Source organism: Limanda limanda, chromosome 15, assembly GCF_963576545.1.
Source record: "Limanda limanda chromosome 15, fLimLim1.1, whole genome shotgun sequence".
In the NCBI taxonomy this organism is placed as follows: Eukaryota; Metazoa; Chordata; class Actinopteri; order Pleuronectiformes; family Pleuronectidae; genus Limanda; species Limanda limanda.
In genome coordinates, this window is record NC_083650.1 from 25,461,699 (window position 1) to 25,471,025 (window position 9,327).

Sequence of the window (9,327 nt, forward strand, 5' to 3'; positions counted from 1 at the left end):
TAAGCAGGTTTATTCAGAGGTCACAGGTCAGGAAACTGCGGTGTCTAGCAATTGGACATGCATGGGCCCATGCATGGGCCTCGAGTCCTACGCAGTAGGCTGACAGGAAAAAAGGAGTTTTCACAAAGTGCGCACATCATTTATATATCGCTATACTGGGTGTGACAGAGGTTCTTGGATTGGTCGAGACTAGACGGAAGCTGCTGTATCTTACACGGGGCAGTGCCTAGTTGGCTGGTTCACAAGGCAGTCCTGCCCTCCTGGCGTCGCGTGTTGATGATGCTGAAAACAGCCTGTATGATTGACACATGTCAAGAGAGGGACCGTTGAGATAACACTACAACTGTTTCCCTCAATTTGAATGATGTAAATCTTCTCGACTCAGGCACAAGGTCAGACACAGAGCAAAACCACAGAAAGTGCAACGAGCATAGCAACGAACTGGTAACCATGCACATGAGAGAGGACGTCTCAGAACCAACACAATGAAGCGATTCATGAAAAGAAGATATGAAAGCCTGCTCCAAGTCCAATCTGTCCGCTGTGGCAGACTCCCTTTTTGATAAGGAGTCAAAGGCAGGAGTTGAGAAGAAGAACCACATGTCGTACTATGTGTGTGTGTGTGTGTGAGGGAGGGAGGGCCGAGGTCCACTCATTATCCTTGTGTGTGTGTGTGTGTGTGAGGTGCATGCTGAGAAGCAGAAGAAAAATGTATGTGCGTTTACTCTCAAAGGACATTATGTGTATCTGACTACACGTTAAAGTGTGTGTATGTGTGTGTTGGGGGGAGAGTCCTGGGTGCTGACCATCAAACAATGGGTTGAAAATACTTGAGGCCCGCAGACGCGCACGCACACCGCGAGGGTTGTACAGAAAGAGGCTTATATTGTCTGGGCAGATACTAGTTTAATACTTAGCGTAATTGTTTAATACTTGAGTATTCGTTTGTGGGACCTCCGTGTCTCATTGTTTTAGCCGCGACGAGCCGGCTACTTCCGGTTCATTTCCGGGTTGTTTGTGTTACAGTGAATAGGGCCGCAAGAAAAGCCTCCGGCCGCGCTGTTAACGTCCGTGTAAGTCTGCAGTGATTTTACCGATCAGAACATCAGCCCACAACGTCCGCTTATTGGCTGAGTGGTGAAATCACTGTTAACTTATCTCCGGCGTGTTTTTAAGAGCTTTGTTCTCTCCTTGCATGTTTTCTCTCTCCTCTCTCTCTCTCCTCCTAAACCTACCTACACACGTTCCGATCTGTATTCATACAGTTCATGTCACATAGTTAAATTTATATTCAAAGAGGCTGCACGCATCTGGAAGCCATTCGGCCCAAAGCCAAAGCAGAGATAAAGAATTCTCTTTGTCTGGAAATTCCTTTGTGTAATTCATGTGGCGACCGCCATTTTGAGCTCCGGCCACATGGTCATTAACATAGGCTCCATTTTGAATAACGGGAGTTAAACCACCATTTTGAGAGTCTATTATTGCCACGCCTCCTCTCTCTCTCTCCTCCCATTCTGGCTCTAACTTCCAAAGCGGCTCCTCCATTTTGTTTTGTAGTCACCACCATTTTGAGAGTTTTTAGGCCTAATAATTCCTTGAATCATTGTCGGCCGCCATATTGGATGTGAGCAGACCACGTCACCACGTGACTGAGTCAACGCCACTCCCCCTTTCTCTCTCTCTCTCTCACACGCACACACACACATACATAGAGACACATTGATAGACACATACACAGACAGACACACATACACAGATACACATAGATGGACCATAGGTTACATGTGTGTTCTAAATTGTGATAAATGCTGCTGCTGTAGTGATCTTTGAAATATTGGAGTTTGTTAAGATGATGAATCATTAAATAACATTAACTTTATTTCCCCTTTTTAATAAATGCTTTTGTAATTAAAGTATCTGTAGTCTGTGATTATTTGTGCATATGTATGTGAATACAGCTGGATTATGATAGCCTGTGCTCAAACTTAGAACCCTTCATTGTTTATTAAATAATTCATAATATTAACTATTAAGATTATGAATTAAACATTTATCATATGAGACTGATATTTATAGTTTGACTCATTGGTCCCTGTAACCAGGGTGGTGCCCCTCTACGATAAGTAATAATTGCAGATTGTATCATTCTTAATTGATAATTGTATTGTTTTCATTAATTTCTTAACTATTCTTAATGGATAACCTTATCATTTCTAATTAATTATTTTACTATTCTTAAGTGATAGCCTTATCATTTTTAATTAATTTTAATAAATATTTTTTATTATTTTAATAATCATATTTCATGATTATTAATAATTAGCCAACGTCAAGTCTACTCCTATTGCACAACATGTGTGAACAGTTGTGTATTGTCAATAAGACCATACAGAATCGAATAAACAGTCTTGCTTAGTCTTGTATAATCTTTAAGCCCAGTATGTTACCAGTCCTCAGAAAGGGAGAAAGTTGCTGTGCAGTTCGCCGTTCGTCCTGGCTTCATGTGAAATCTCCGGTTGGTCGTAAGGTTTCTGTCCTTACGCGGTTCTGTTGAGCTGTGGCTCCGTTGCTTGTTTGAAGTCCTTACCTGCAGGACACCGAGTCGCTGCTAGGAGTTTGTAGAGCTTGAAGGGCGAGGAAGTTTCTTTGAGAAGGTGATTTGGAAGCTAGACCTCTGACCTCCGGTTGTTGGGAAGAGAAGATTTGAGCTGCAGCAGCCTGGCCCCCCCTCCCTCGGAGTTGCAGGAGAGACGGCTGGCCGCCTGCTGTCCTCGGTGGGGTTGATGGAAAAGAGAGAGAATTGGGGGAGACCTTGGTCTTATATAGGCCCGGCTTTTCACACTTATGCGTGACTTTGCTGAAACAAAAGGAACCTGTTGCCTCCTGGGAGACTGAGTTCTTTGCCCTTCTCAGAACAAAGAGAACAAGTTGCACCCTGGGAGACTGAGTTCTCTGCCCTTCTCAGAACAAAGAGAACAAGTTGCACCCTGGGAGACTGAGTTCGGGAGGCTCGGTCCAGCACATGCGGCCATGTGGTTTCAAGTTTTGTCCACACATCACAAAAGAAGGAGGCCATGTGGTTCCACAAAGACATTTCCCAACATCACTGATATTTTAACTTCTTTTATTCATTGAGTTATTGATTTTCAAGACATTTCATACTATTGTACAATTTCTTTGATGGGTAGTTTCAATACTTCTGCTCATATTCGCTTTTACAATATAACAGTACTTACTGATATACTTATTACTAGAGTCTGTACTGTGTTTGATTATTTAGCAGGTTTATTAATGTCTGATGAGATACCAATGTTTCTTTCAGTGCTGAATACACTCCTCTCCTGTGGACACACTGAATGTGAGTCAACTCTTTTCTTTTTTGATCTCTATCTTTATTAATATGTATATTTCATCCCATTTTTCTTCCTGTATGTTGTTACTAAGATTAGTGAGTATATGAATGAACTGCAAACTTATAGAACAAAACTCTGGTTGCTATTTCCTCTAACTATGTTCTGTTTGTGTGGGGGGGTAGATGCTGAGCTGACCTTTGAACCCAACTCAACCACTCTATATTCTGGGGAGCACGTTAATCTCACGTGTCACATGAGAGAAGCAAATGTCAGTGAGTGGTTTTATGAGTTCAAGTGGAACGACAAACCACTGGTTCCCATCACTTCCACTAACGTGCTCAGGATTCCAGAGCTAACGCCCGACAGGAACGGGGATTATCAGTGCATCGCTCACCACAACAGCTCAGAAGAGAACAGACGGAGCAACAGGGCCACTCTCTCTGTGTCAGGTGAGATATCCAGAGTCCTTGTCCCCGCTGGGAGCTTCACCCACAGACATGTGGAGACACAGGACAAAGAGAAACACAAGTAAAGACCTTCACAATAACTGGGACAGTAGAAACATGAAGCTTATTTTCCACATGGTGTCGACAGCCGGACAAATCCTCGTTTCTTCTTCTGAATGCGTCGTTCAGTCTCCACAGTCAAAGCTGAAACACCTGATCTCAGTTCCTGACGTCGACCTTTCACACGGACAGAAAGTCAATCACATCATTCACTCACTTCACTTCAGCTTCTTGTTTGACACAGACATTATAAAAACATTGGAGGAGCAGAGAACAACTGATGCAGACTGTGTTTACTCAATTATATATGATGAAAATATACATTTACACTACATGTACTAACTCATAAAATAATCATGATTTTTTTTTTATTAATTATATAGATTTTGTTAGTTGTTATTGTAATGGATATATTACTACATACTGAACCTAAAAAATGTAATAATGAATTGATCTCTAATTTACTTTGAAAAAATAGATTTTTGCTATTTTAATGGATTTATACTACATATGACATATGAAAAACTACACTGAATTATTTAATTTGATCATGAATTGATTCCTAATGGAAGTATTATTGTATCCATGTATACTATATAACTGCATATACAGAATTATAAAATAATGATGAATTGATTCCTAATCAACATTGAAAATATATATTTATTAAATCTTCTTAAATAAATTTATACTACTACAGTATTTCACTTGTGGGGGCAGTCATGTCAATGGCTGAATGTGAAGCATCCAGAAATTGCATTGGTTCCAAAATGAAACAAACATGAAGATGTGTTTTTGTTGTGACGATGTTCCGTTTCAGCGGCTGCACCACGACCTGTCGTCACTGTGTCTCCGTCATGGCTGACTCCTGGAGCCTCCGGGACTCTCACCTGTGGGGGGGGTCCACATCCCACTGCAGGGTGGAGGTTCTACTGGTACAGAGCTGACCTGATTAGTTTGGATCCAGTCGGCAGATGTAAAAAGTCATCTCTATATGATCAGAGTGATATGCACACTGCTGAGTTCAGTTATGAGCTGCTCCCAGGAAGCGACGGAGGAACTGAACAAAACTCCTTCGTCATCCAAGGCCTGACGGAGTCAGCAGGTTATGCATGTCGAGCTGGAAGAGGAGACCCCGTGTTTTACACTGAGTACAGTGAGACAAAGTGGGTGTGGCCTGTAGGTGAGTTTGTTTCTTTCTCTTGAAGCAGATGTTGTCCCTTCAGTCGCTCAGTTACTTGGGGAACTTTACTTTGGCTGGTTCCTCCAGGTGATTCACTTTTAGAGGTCAAAGGTCAAAGGTCAAAACAGATACAGGGTTAGAGAGACAATCTGAAGCTTATATTGATCAGAGAATCATTCCCCAAAATCAATAATAATAATATAATAATATATAATAATAATGTCACGTAACTTATTTTTTGTGTTCATCCTGTAGGACTGACCTGAAGTTGATATTATTTATGATCATATGCTCAGACTGACATCATCATGATGTCACTGTGATGTCACTGTGATGTCACTGTGATGTCAACAAACGATGTCGTCCTTCTGACGTTTCCTCTGTAAAATGACGCAAAGCCTAAAGTGACACCTTTAATCTGGAAACATTACAAATGTATTCTGGTAATATTATGACCTTATTCCCAAAAACAAGAAGTGACTGAGATGGAGTCTCTGCTGATGGCTTCACGTCTTTAATGCTCAACTAATTTAAACCATTAGTTTCTGTTTCACTCTTCATGTCACGTTTTTCAGATTCCTATTCGTCAGTGTCTCTCACAGTGAGGCCGGACTCAGTGCAACACTTCTATCATGACTTGATCCGTCTGACCTGCGAGGGAAACCCTGCTAAGTGGAGATTGTGGAGGTTTACTGAATACGGTGTACGAGTGTTAGAGTGCGAGTCTCAGGAGAGAATCACAAGCTTCACATGGACCTTTATTAATCTTCGGTCTGGAGTTGTCTGGTGTGGATCTGGATCAGAGATCAGCAACGCAGTCAACATCACTACAGGTTGTAGTTTTTCATTGAATCTATTCACACTGTGCAAGTTTCCAACATCCCATAATGTGATTTAAAGGTAGAGTAACTGAAAGTGGGGAGCACTGCCTCCCTTCACTGCTCCTGCAGGAGCTGCACCACAACATGATCTCTGGATGAATTTCACCTTCTTTATTTGCACAAACCACACGTTCAACGCCCAGAATCAGCTGTGAGAGTGTGTCCGTCTGCGTTAAACAAGCAGACATCACGTGACTGTGTGGACGCCACAGCCCACAGCGCCACCCGGAGGCTGTTTCCCTCTCTCTACTCAAGAGGGAGCTCTTTTGGTTGGAGAGCAGGACTTATTGATGTCACATTCAGATTTAGTGATGCACTCACTCTAAACCCTGCGCTCACACTCAACTCTCCCCTGCTTGAGCTCAGATGTCCTGCTCTTGAAGCCAGGGCTGTGTATTGAAACCAGATGTTTTTCCAGCGCACACACAACGTACAGCTCATGGACCTGAGGAGCAGAATTAGACAAAAAGTGCATTGAATGACTTTGGCTCCACTTTAACATCCGATGTTTAGACTCATGCTGTTTATATACGAGCTGAATTATCACGTTGTTCACATTGTTGATGGTTTTTTAACTGTTTACAGATTCAAGTCCTGTTCTCCTGAAGAGCCCTGCCCGTCCTGTGACTGGGGGACAGTCCGTTACTCTCGGCTGCTCATGGTTCGGGTTAGGGTTCTCCACAATCCGCGATTACAACTTCTCTTTCTACAAAAATGGGGAACTCCTCCAAAGTGATGTCAGAGGGAAACTGGAAATCTCAGCTGTGTCAAAGTCAGATGAAGGTTTCTACAAGTGTGAACATTCAGGAGACTTCTCAGAGGAGAGTTGGATGTCAGTGAAATGTGAGTGTGATCAATATGAGGTAGAAGAGGAGTCTCCAGGTTGAGAAGTAGATTAAAATCTTTTCTACTCAGTATTTTCACTGAGACGGTTTCTAAACACCAGGTCCACTTGCTCAATACACTTATAAAATATTTTCACTTATTTGTACACATATACAAAGTATTTCTACAGCTACAAACGTTTTAGGCACATATTAAAATATTTCTTCAACTACAAAACTTATTCATACAGTTATGTTTTTAAACATCAAAATGTCTGCTGAAGTGTTGGTTCTATGTTTGTCCACGTCATGGATCTTTCTTTGCTCCTCACTGCTCCTCCTCTGATCAGTGACTCCTGCAGCACCTCCCTCTACGTCTCCTGTGCCGCTGGTCGTTGGGCTGGTTGGAGGCTTCACACTGATTCTCCTCCTCTCGCTGCTGCTGTTGTGTTGGTGCAGGAGTTCAAAGAGTGAGAGCTGCTCTGGTTCATTTCATTTATATCAAACTTATTTAAAACTATTTTGGTTAAATACGGGTCTTATTGAAGTCACATTCAGATTTAGTGATGCTCTCACTCTAAACCCTGCGCTCACACTCAACTCTCCCCTGCTTGAGCTCAGATGTCCTGCTCTTGAAGCCAGGGCTGTGTATTGAAACCAGATGTTTTTCCAGCGCACACACAACGTACAGCTCATTGACGTGAGGAGCAGAGTTTGACAAAAAGTGCATTGAATGACTTTGGCTCCACTTTAACATCTAATATTTAGACTTATGCTGTTTATATACAAGCTGAATTATCAGGTTGTTCACATTGTTGATGTTTTTTTTATCTGTTTACAGATTCAGATCGTGTTATCCTGGAGAGCCCTGCCCATCCTGTGACCGGGGGACAGTCCGTTACTCTCAGCTGCTCATGGTTCGGAAGACCAAACCTCATTTCCATCTTCTCTTTCTACAAAAATGGTGAACTCCTCCAAAGTGATGTCAGAGGGATCCTGGAAATCTCAGCTGTGTCAAAGTCAGATGAAGGTTTCTACAAGTGTGAACATTCAGGATTCTTCTCACTGGAGAGTTGGATGTCAGTGAAATGTGAGTGTGATCAATATGAGGTAGAAAAGGAGTCTCCAGGTTGAGAAGTAGATTCAAAACTTTTCTACTCAGTATTTTCACTGAGACGGTTTCTAAACACCAGCTCCACTTGGTCAATTCATTTATAACAAAATTTCACTTAATTTCACAGCTGGAATCTTTTTTTTTGCACATATTCAAAGCATTTCTTCAAGAACGTATCCATACAGTTGTTTTTTTCACGTCAAAATGTCTGCTGAAGTGTTGGTTCTATGTTTGTCCACGTCATGGATCTTTCTCTGCTCCTCACTGCTCCTCCTCTGATCAGTGACTCCTGCAGCACCTCCCTCTACGTCTCCTGTGCTGCTGGTCGTTGGGTTGGTTGGAGGCTTCACACTGATTCTCCTCCTCTCGCTGCTGCTGTTGTGTTGGTGCAGGAGTTCAAAGAGTGAGAGCTGCTCTGGTTCATTTCATTTATATCAAACTTATTCCAAACTATTGTCACGATAGTCATGGAGCAGAGGTTGAAAAATAAAATCATGTAACGTGATCATTATTGTCTTTTCCACAGATCTGTGTTGTGACAGGTTGGTTCCACTCTCTCTTGTTTCATCTTCAACAAAACATCAATACTTTACTTTTCCTGTTTCATTCACTTGTGATTGTTTGACTGTTTCAGGCTCAGCCAGTCTCTGAGAACCAATCAGAGCTCAGACCCAACTCTCCACCACGATGAAATCCAGCTGCCAGTGTACTCGTCTCTTCTCCACGGTCAGCCGTCCTTCTCCTACTGAACGCCTTCACAGCTATTTCTAACTTGTTGCTTTTCAGAAGAACCTAGTCACAAAGATTCCAATTACATTTAATGTTGATTTGATTTTTTATTGACTCGTAGGTGACGACTGCATCTATGAACCAATCAGAGGAGACACGGAGGAAGGTACAGTATAAAATGTGCCTCCTGCAGAGAAATCCTAAATGAAAAACCTTCTGATTTCAGGTGGACGAGCAGATGAGGACAGAAATGTCCAACACGATGTCATGACATCAATACACACACGTGGTTTTCCAACATGTCATTTTAGTCTCTGCGTCCACATAATGTTTGAACAACAAGGACGTTCATTTGCATTGGAACACGTGTGGAGCACCTGAAGCTGTGATGCTGGCTGTGATAGAGATATTAGAGTGGCAACGAGATCCACTAAATGAATAAAACAGTGGTTCTCCACCTTCTCATGTCGTTTTCTGTTTGATCTCTACAGGAACCCGAGGTGATCCAGAGGAGACGTCTGACTACGTTAATGAAAATCCACATTCAGCTTCAGGTACAAATATTAACAACTGTCTGTTCAGCTCCTGGCTCATGAGCATTTGAAATAAACCTCAACTAAAACTCCATCATATCTTTATTAAATAGTTCTTGTACGATAAGTATGCAGTTCAATTGGTGTCTCAAATTTCAAATCCTTTGTGTTAAACTATGAACAGCCTTGATCCTGTTGTAGGGT